The following is a 10521-nucleotide window of genomic DNA, read 5'->3' as shown; positions in this document are numbered from 1 at the left end:
GTAGTCTGCACGGCGGCGCACCCCGGCGTTACGGGACTGCCTACCCGGCAGGCGCTCCTCGCCTCGCGCCAAGAGCGCAGAGCGCGCAGCGAGAGGAAGCAGGGCGCCGGCGACGACGTCCCCGGCGTGCCAGCCTCATAACGCTCCACTTCTCTCCTCCGCCAACGACACACACACACTACACAGAGCTCTACAGGCGCCGCCGCCATAGCTCTTGTGGGCGCCAAGCGCTCAAGCGCGATGAGGACTTGCGCGGACACACGCACTGTACGCACACATACCAGAGCTGAGGCTGCTCATGTGTGAACGTCTCCCCCCGACATTCACACACAGAGGACGATATTGTTGTCATGCGGTTGGCCCGTCAATCGGGAACAAATGCCGCCGACCGCTCTCTGTCTCATCATTTTCTCAAATAAAGCCGGCAGCTTGCTGTCGCTTTCACGTCGTCGTCGCGTTGTCCTGCGGTTCTGGTGGAGGACGAGCAGAGCTCAGCGCACATAGGCGGGAACCGCGAGTTTAGAGGTCATTCTTTGGAAAAGGTAATTTGCCTTTTTTGACGACGCGGGAATTTCAGAATACTTTTGAGACATTTGCTAGCTATAAGTAGAACCTTCCCTCGAGTATTCAACTTTATTCAAAGTATAGCCACTTTCGCTTTTAAAAATCAATGCGAGTCGGGGCCAAACTTATATTTTACTATGATCTAATGGATCTATGGTGAATTTGCTTGCTTCAGCCAGTATATGGCGCTTCAACAAGTACAAGTACATACCATCACCTGAAGTGATGTACTTGATACTCTTCCCTTGTAGCGTGGTGCGCGAGCACCAGCAGCTTAGTTATAACGCGAGGGTTTCAATGCGTCAGACCAATTGACGGGCGTCAGAGACGAATAAATGAGTGAGCAAAGCTCCCCCGCCCCCTTTTCCCACCACGACACACCGCGGCCGCCCCGGAGGCAAGCCGCATGGCAGTTCTTAAATATGATACCGAGAATCCAAGCAGAGCAGCCCGGCCCCGCCGGCCGCCCCGGAGCCCTTGGCGGCCTCCTCCGCGCCGCTTTACAACAATAAGCATTGTTCCGTTTTTGCACTCACACACGCACATGTGCCGCGCGCACGCACACACACACACACACAAACGCATGTGCATATGGTTTTGAAGACCCCCTGGAAGTGCAGGATGACGACTGCTTCAAGACCTGGTCGTACTCCAGCAGGACTTTTGTCCATACAGGACATTCCTGTGGCTATCAGAAGTCGTCCCGGCCGACATGAGGTCCGTCCGGTCCGTCAGCGTGCATGCCGGGTCGGCCGGGTCCGGGGGGCAGCCCGACCCGAAGGGCAGCCGGCGGTATGACTCACGATAAACGAAAAGGAGGCTCAAGTTACAGTTTGATGGACCCACACAATTTCCACTCATTCCTCCCCATTTACTATAGCTTTTTGCATCAGCCTGCAACGCGCGCTCGAACACTCGCTCGCGCGCATGTACACGCACATGTACACACACACGCACACATGCACACACATGCACGCTTTGCCTACTGAGGCGTACGCTTGCTTTTTCATCTAATCCGCATCTGCCCACAAAGCGCCCATTATGCCAAGCCCACTAATAATGGTCTATCCCCAAAGGGGGAAGAGAAACACACAGAGAGCAGAGTGTGCTATGTGCAGCAGAAGGCCGACCGCAACAGTGTGAAACGGCTGCAAAATGCGAGCAGAAAGCGCTACACATCGGGCAGATGCTTTGCGAGGCAGCTAGCTGCTTGCTGTCACCCAAGTGCTTGCAATGAGTCCGAAATGGACCACATTTCTACTGTTACAACATTATAACTGACTGGGAAAGCTTCATATTTCAAACTTAACACGAGGTGAATGACTTCTGATAACTTTAAAGAACTTACTAAAGTTTTGTGAATTTTGGTCATGTGAGTATATGGTAAAATTTGTGGTTGTCAAAAAGGCACGCTTATTCCATTCTTATCGTTGTGTTCAATTATCGTAAATGGAAAATAAAAAGATGACACTTTTTATAAAACTTAGCTTCGGTGTTGACGTACTATTTCTTGGTTTGATAGAATTAAGGTGAACGTGCGCCAAATAAGTTTTTTTTTCAGCGCAGCTTTTCTCCGTTTGCAGCACAAGCGTTCGAAAGAACTCGTGCGTGAGTCCCACACGCACACACGCTGACCACGCAGGCGCTGTGCTTCGCACTGAGAAAATGTTTTAGTCATGGGCACTGGATTTAGTCCCCAGACCGAAAGTTTTTGACACACTAAACAATTTTGTTCCAAGGACAAAAAGTTTTGTTGCCTCACCTCACATCATATTCATTGCCTCTCACCAAAGTTTCTGATCGCGGGAACTAAAATGTTTAGTGCTGGGATCAAAAATACACGACGCAATAGGCAACTGTCTTGTCCTAGGGGAGGAAAATTTTTCTCAACGCGTCTGTCTATGCGATGGGAGCACCTATAAAGCAGGGGCAAAAGCGCATACGAGAGAGAGGGAGGGATGTGAGGGATACGGCACATATAATCGATCCAATAACCGACACAACGTGTACACGAGCGTGAGCACGGGCGTGTGTACAGCGACAGTCACACGCACGAGTAATTGGAGCCGGGGCCGGGTGGGTCCATATAGTGGGTCCAGGCGGCCCGCCCCGCCCGTCTGCCGGCCCTGTCAACTCCATCCCATACTCGCCCTATTAGGCACAAATCCTCTTTTCTTTGTGCTGCGCCCCGCGCCGCCCCGCCACGGCCCGGGCTCAGGTAATGACAACCGTCCGCATAATTGAGTTATTTAGTATTTGCTGGCCGCGCGCAGATAGAGGATCTCTGTGTGTGTCTGTCTGTCTCTCTCTTTCCCCTCCGATTGGTCCAGCAGCGGCTCGGCGCGTACACACACCACATACACACAGTACTACTAACATGCGGCCGCGGCACCACGACACGCCGTAAGCCGAAGAGCAGAGCAGAGCACAGCCCCCCCCCCCCAACCTAAAGGAGCTATAGGCGACTCATCCTGGGGTGCCACCTTATCGGATTTGTGGCTTGTGTGTGAGGAGACAGAGAAAGAAGAAAGAGACAGAGACATGCAGAGTTGGCAGACAGAGAGACAGAAAGAGAAAGAGACTGTCTATTAATTATGTCTCCTATGGTGGTCACAGGACACCTCGCACGGGCCAAACAACAACAACAACAACAACAACAACAACAACAACAACAACAACAACAACAACAACAACAACAACAACAACAACAACAAACTGGCAAAAATTGAGCAAAAATATAAAAGTATAGCAATGGGCGGCAATGGGGTCGTAGCCTCGGTCGTAGCAGCTTATTGCCTTATGCCAGCCCGGTAAGTAGGCAACCCAGCCAGCGGTTCAGTCGGCTGCGGCGAAGCGAAGGAAAGCTGCCACCTCCCGAGCCGCCGCCGCTGCTGCGGCTGTCCTAATACGTACGCGCCCTTTCGTTTCGCCATTTCGTCCTTTCCCACTTTTATTTCTATTGTTGTTGTTATTATTTCTTTTCTCGTCCTTTTCGCCTCGTTTCCGACCTAACCTTTCCCACGCGCGAGCCCTCTCCTGCGCTGCAGCCCCGGGCTCAGTGCAGCAGCCGCCCCGCCCTGCCCTGCCCCGCGGAGATCATCGACAGCGCTACAGCCAAGAGTGCAGGCAGACGCGCGTCCGAAAAGAACAACAACAAAACACAATCCGAAGGGCGACGCAGCGCGAAAGGGCGGGATCCATTTAAATTTTTATGTCGTCGCTAATGACAAACTTATTTTTCCCGCAACTTTCCGCCAAATGCCGGCCGCCGCCGCTCGGGCTCGGGTCGGCTGCCCCGCGGGCACTCCGCTCGGCTCGCACTGCTGCGGCGCGTCTGGAGGACACCGCCAACAACAACGAGTCCAGGGTCCAGGAGAGGAGAGGACTGGCCGAGTGGCGGGGCTCGGCAGCGAGGGATTTAGTAATTAATTATTATTGTGTCCAGCAACATGAAAATAACGAAACGAAACCTCGTCGAGCAAGTGCAATACGCGGTATGTTACGCGCAATACGCTCTGCCCTCCCCTCCCTTCCGCGGCGCGCTTGGCTGCGCGGAGAGAGGGTGAGACCAGACCAGCGAGAGGGACACAGGACACCCAACTGCGCACGCGTCGTCTTAATCCAGAAGTAAGTATCGCTTGCAGTATCGCTTTACCGCCCAAAAGGCGGCGGCGGCGGCGCGCTGGCCGACAAGGAGCGAGCGGGAGAGCGACGTGCTGCTCGAATCGCCCCGAACTCTTTTCCTTATTCTCCCCTTCTTCCTCGCTCGGGCGGATCCGCTGCCCACCGCAAACCGCAAGGGATTATCCGCCTATCGCCTGGCCTGGCGTTGCCTGGCGCTGGCCCACTGCTGCGCCCCCCACAGGCCAGGCCGGGGAGGCCGGGGGATGCGGGGCCATCGTCCCCGACGCCTCCGGGGCAGGGAGGGGAGTCCTCGACGGCGGAGCCGACGCCCCCACCCCACCCCTCTCCACACACCCCCAACCCCACGGTGACCGCAGCTACGGCGACAAATCCGAGCACCGGAGAGGGAGCAGAAGCAGGCAGGAGCCCCCACGGAGGTCTGTGGTCAGATTATAGAGCCTGCATGCGCCGGACAGCGCCTGGAGGGTAGGCCACCGTAGCGCGGAGGGCTCGGTAAAGCCCCGGCGGCGGCGGCCATGCGAGCGGCAGGAGGAGGTGTTGAAGCGGCGTCACGCTCGGCGTTGAGCCCCTAGCCACGCCGCGCCGCGCCGCCCGTTTCGACACGCCGAATCTCGGCTGCCCCCGACAAAGTAAATAAAATAAACGGGGGGGCCCTTTGAGTAGAAAACATGCCCAATGGACGAGTAAAACTGTAAAATCGGGATTTATATGAGGCGCAATTAGGGAACCGGGCCGGGCGGCGCGGCGGTGCGACGCTACCTTACAATCAATTGGTCACAACGCCCCGCCACGCCCCGCCACGCCCCCGCCCATAGCATGGCAAGACAGAGCGCCCGGTCCGGCCCTAGTCAGCTCAACCCGTTTCCACGCTTGTCTCAGTTTTTCAATTTTGAGCAGCAGCGGCGGCAGCAGCAGCGGTTTGGGTGGTATATGTTTATCGCCTGGACATCTGGACGCTGCCCGGCCCGGCCGGGCCCGGCGCGGCGGGGCTCGAGCCTTTTGGGCTGGGTGTCACCTGGACAGACGGCCGTGTTGTGACAGTCGTTCATTACTCTACCCGGACTCATGGAAGGGCCAGACGATGAGGGATGGCAGAGGCCCTCTAGGCTCAATGATGGACGAAAAGGCTCAAATTTGCAAAAAATTATTTTAAAACTTTTCTAAAAGAAAATGCCGCAATAACAAGCCTTTATCACGACAGCAAAAAAAACAACAAAAAAAAACAAAAAACACGAGCCTTATTTTTGAAACCGTTTAATCACTTCTCTACGTACGTCGTCGTCGAGGGGACGACGCGTCGACTTTTTTAAAGGTTGGGAGAGAAAATACGGTATTAAAAGAAATAGTGTCCCACGGGAGCATTATTGTCGGCCCCAAATCTGGATTTATCATATACCGCCCTACCATTGTCCTCCTAACAAACCCCGCGGGGCAGTGCGACACCACGCCCCGCTACGCTACGCCACGCCCCGCCACAAATCAGGAGCTCGTGATAGTCCAGGGTCAAACAACGGGTGGAACAGAGGGACTGGGGGTGTCACAGCAGGGCGGGGCGGGGTTCGAACACCCGCGCCGCAGGCCGCCAGGGCGTTCTGACCATCATGATTGTCATTGCCCAAGGCGCCCGTCCCCAGCCCAGGCCGCGTCCCCAACCCGTCCGCCCGATACGTTGGCCCACGATGGATGGACGGATGCTTGACTGCGTACACGTCGCCAGGAGCGAGGCGCGCGCATCAGAGAGAATTAAGTCACGGCGATTTCCGGTTTCCGCTCCAAAACCATGTGTTTTACGTCATCTGCCGTCGCGGGGTGGCGGCGGCAGCAGCGCGCCACGGCGCTGCTGGAGAGGAGAGAGAAGGTATCGGTGGTGATGACGTTTGTTCAAGGGGCCGTAACGCAGCCAATTACTTATACTCTCCCGCGCTTCATAAACGTCACCGTCACCCGTAACGCACGGCGGCGGCGGGGCCGCGCGGGCAATCAGCAAAAGTAGGGGGGTGGGGCTTAACGCCGCCGCCGCCGTCACGTGACGGCGCGCGGGGGGTGACACTCCCAGTAACCCTTTCTCGTGACGAGGCCGTGCGGCCGTCACGGCCCGCCGCCGGCAACAAGGCGCACTGTCAGGTGTTGCTGCAGTATGACAAGGCGCTGGATTAATGCCTCCTTCGAACGAAAAAGGGGGTCGGTCCGGTCGCCTCTCCAGCCCCGCCCCCGGCCCCGCCAGCCCGCCCGGTCGCTCCGTAGAAGACGCGGCGAGGGACGTTGTTGTTGGTCACCCCGAGCCCGCGATCAGACCAGCAGATCGCTGTAGAAGAGGGCTCCCTTATGGATTTGCACTACTACCTCTGGTGTGGGCGCTGTGGCTGTGCCCCGTTGGAGAAAAATTACTGCTGCCGGAACGGGCGAGGGCCACTTTGCCCGTCGTCTCTGGACGTATGGCGCTTTAGAGCCCCGTGAGAGTACGCAACCCGTCCGCACGCCTGCATTCGGGATTGTATGCGTACATGCTCCAACGGAGCACAGAGGCAATACCTCGTATACAGATATGCCCATGCTTCCCGATTTCAGCAGCCGGGGGCGGTGCGGTGCAGTGTGGTTGAATAACGTTTATTTTTTGAGCGCGACGGGACGCGACGACGCGGCCGCTACGCTCGCTCTCAGGGAACGCCCCAACCGCGCCCTGTCGCCTTGCGCCGCCGCCCCGCCCCGCCCCGCCCCACCGCGCCGTAAGCCGTAAGAGCGGCCAGTTGTCTTTAATAGACATTAGCGTTTGATAAGTGCCGCTAGAGGGAGCCACCGCGGTGGCGGGCCGGGGCCGCCTTAGGGCCGCCTGCGTGAGGTCGTCACGGGCCGCTGCCGTCAACAACACACTGTCAGGTGCGAGGGGAAAAAAGTGTCGCCCGGCAGGCCCGCGGGTCGGCTCCACTCCGCGGTGGCGGCAGCGGCAGCGTTAGCGGCAAAGCTCGGGCCACGCCGCTGAGTGGCCGCGGCGGGGCGGGGCGGGGAGGACCCGCAGAGAGGAAGGAAGGGCCGTGGGAGCCGCGGCGGCAGAGCGGCGGACAGGGAGGCCGCCGAGGCCGGGGGTGGTCGGCTCGGCGTGGGTCGACGCGGGGTGGCCGCGGTAGACGGCGCCACGTGCAGCTCGCGCTGTTGCTGCAGAGACCGCGAGAGGTCAGCAAAGCCTCGGCAGCAGCAGTCGTTGCATTTGACCCCACCCCAATGCCACCCCCGTGCTCGTCCCCAGCACTCCACCCGGGTGGCGTTCCGTTCCGATGGCTGGACCGACACCTGTCCCTCAATGTCGCCCCTCTCCCACCTCCTCTGCCCCCCCTTAGGTTTGACGCTTCCCCGGCACCCCCATATACTTTCTCTCTTCACTTGGTCTACTCTAAGCCCAAGCGCACAGAATCATACTCTATCTGCTGAGGGCTGCGGGTCGAACTTTTGTTGTGCTTTCGAAGGGCCAGGCCAGGAGGGCCTGCTGCGCCGTGTTCTCCCGAGGACACACCGTCGTGACGTGTAATGACCGCATCACCGCAAGTCTAAACAGTCGCAGGGCTTAACCGCACCCCCCGGTCGCCCGGCCGAGCCAAGAAGGGCCGCGCTGACCTTTAGGGAGAGAAGAAAAAGATGCTCTGAATGGGCCATTATTGGCGCCCGCATGAGGGGCGTAATGAAGATGGCCCTCTCTCCCCCCGGTGTGTGCGGGCCCGTGCGCCCGCCCCGCCCCGCCGCACCACGCCCTCACGGACGACACTACTCACTCGCGCGCGCGTCGTTCATGTATTATTCAATGTTCCGATAACTTGCGGCACGTGGCCGTGCCGTGCCCTGCGCGCAGTGACTCACATCTATGTCTCCAGCAGTCCGCGTCGCGTTATCACTTCACTTCGCCCGCCACCGCGCGGCCTATGCCTGGCGCCTCACCCGCTCCACCCCGCCCCGCCTCACCCCGCCACTTGCTGCGCGGCCGCGCTTGGCGGGCCGTTGACCCGGAGGAGCAAGAGCGCCACCGCGGCCGCGGCCAACAACTGCATCCGCGACGTTATTTCCGAACGGCGGCGGTGGCGTTGGCGATCTGCTTCACGACGACGACGTGGTCGAGGGAGCGTCGCGCAGGCGGGCGGGCGGGGCGGCGTCGGGGATGTGGTCACTTTGGGGATAACTTCATCACCGGCCAGACGCCGCCCCGCCCTGGAAGTCATCACGGGCGACACCTAGCGACGACTCCCTCGAGAGGGGACGCGTCGCGTCGCGGCCACCGAGCAGGGGGACGCGTCGAGCGAGGGGACGGACGGCAGCGCCGGCGGTAATCGAGGAAATAAATAATAAGCGAGAGCAGAGATGCGGTGCAGACCTCTGCTGCGCGCACCTGTGTTACCGTACGGCCGGGGGGGCCTGTGCTCCTGCAGAGGTGTGCAGGCACCGTGTCGACCGGGCGACTCGAAACGCCACGCTCCGCCGACTGACAAGGTTGAGCCGGCCGTACTACTACTGCAAGGGCCGCGGCAGCAGCAGGGCGCAGCGCGCAGCGCAGCAGAGGGCCCGCCAGGCTGGCCGCCAGGCTGCTATGGCTGGAACGAGTCCAGGCCCCCGTCTGCTGTGCTGGGCTGCAGGCATTTACAGTTTTATGTGTGCGACCCCACCGCCCCCGCCGCCTCCGCCGCCGCCAAATGCGAATAGACGGCGTCGTTTGGCGACGCGCGCCCCCCGCTTGACTGGGAGCGGTACTGCGACACGAGCTTAGGGTACATAACTGAAGCGCCGCCGGGACGCCGAGGGGGCCGCCGGGGCCGTCCACCAACTAGATGATTCTGAATTCTTTGTCCGGAAAAACTGGAAGAAAAACAACTGGAATATTTCCGTAAAATTCCAAAAAAAGTAAATTTTTTGGAGAAAATAAATTCCAACCGTTTGAAAAAGAATTCTTGAAAATACTTTTCCCTAGCACCAACACAACGGTGAACACACGTCATACGTCAAGCCAAACGCACCGCACCGCGGAGCTTGGAGTGGTTTTCGGGGGGCGCGAGTGCCCAAGTGTGTTTGACGGGGCTCACAATGTGCGGTAGGCAGGTCAGTGAGTGGCGGGAATGACTCGGCGAGACACACTCATACAGACGTACCCACACTGCTGGCTGCAAACCGAGCGCCACAACCTCGAGGACAACCGGGGCGGGGGCGACCTGAGGCTGAGGGTCCGACATGAGCATCGCGGTAGGGGTAGTGGAAAGCCTGTCCTGGTACAGACTTTCTCCGGGGCGCAACCCCCGCGCGGCGCCTGCACCCGACCAGGTCGGAGCAGCAGGCCCGATAGTGCAACCAGAGTCAGGTCGTGCGCGGGGGCCGCGGCGGGCACCGCGGCAGGGGTTCACCTAACTCACCACACGGCGGCTGGTCCACGCTACAGAGGTGCCCGGGCGAGCTGTCCGGTAGCCGCGCGCACGTGAAGTGCCCGGGTGAGTGAGTAGTGTGAGTGGTGTGTGAGTGACAGGGGCCGGGCCGCCCGCCGCGCCGGGGAGCGCCGATGACAAGACCTCCCCTGGACCATGAGAGCGGCCGCGGCCCGCGGTACCCACCACCGTGTGATTCGTCACATTATGCCGCCGCCCACCCCGCCACGCCCCGCCGCCACTACTTATAGAAATACCAAAGTTACCCGCGGGCCGGGTAAAAAACGCCGAGCGACGCGGCGGTCCCGTCCCGTCCCGCCCCGCGGAGGCTGTGCCGGGCCTCCCCGCGCCCAGTGCAGGAGGAGGAGCAGGAGGAGGAAGATGGACGGAACGAATACCATTACGCGTAAGGGCAGCAATGCCGATAGTGGATCGCACCGCGCCCCGCCACGCCCCGCCACGCCCCGCTGACGTGGGTGGCACCCTGGGAGTTGTGTTGTCCGTCCGCCCGTCCCGCTCCGATCCGCCCCGTGTGTCCCGTCTGCTCCCCGCGTCGCCGTGAGAACCTGGGCCGTGAGCGCCCGGCTGGCCCGGGGGTCCCGGGGGTGTCCCCCGCACCGGTCCGCGCCGCCGACCTCCCGGGCGCGGTGGACACGGCCTCGTGGACCACTCGCGGCGGAGAGCCCGCCCAGGCCCGAGGAGTGGACCCCGGCGATAAACAATTGAATGATCGTTCTGTAACGCCGCCACGAGCCTCCTCCCCTGAGAGCGCGCGTGTAGCGTGTGCGAGGGGCCACACCCCTTTCCCACTGGGGAGCACCGGTGTGACGTCACCCACCACAGTCATTCGATGCAAATCCGGCGGCGGGCCCGACCCGCACTGCGGCGGCCCAGCCCGGCGCGGGGCCGGCCGGCGGCG

At 60.1% G+C, this 10521-nt stretch overlaps 1 protein-coding gene across 2 annotated transcripts in view; it reads right to left on the bottom strand.

Annotated features, from left to right (window-relative positions):
- The window catches only part of LOC113207619 (uncharacterized), a 202979-nt gene that overhangs the window by 187235 nt on the left and 5223 nt on the right, over positions 1-10521 (bottom strand). The window lies entirely within an intron of this gene.

Source organism: Frankliniella occidentalis, unplaced genomic scaffold, assembly GCF_000697945.3.
Source record: "Frankliniella occidentalis isolate FOCC.00 unplaced genomic scaffold, Focc_3.1 Scaffold180, whole genome shotgun sequence".
NCBI classification, from domain to species: Eukaryota; Metazoa; Arthropoda; class Insecta; order Thysanoptera; family Thripidae; genus Frankliniella; species Frankliniella occidentalis.
The sequence above is the reverse complement of the archived record's forward strand: the minus strand, read 5'-3'. Positions and strand labels throughout refer to the sequence as shown.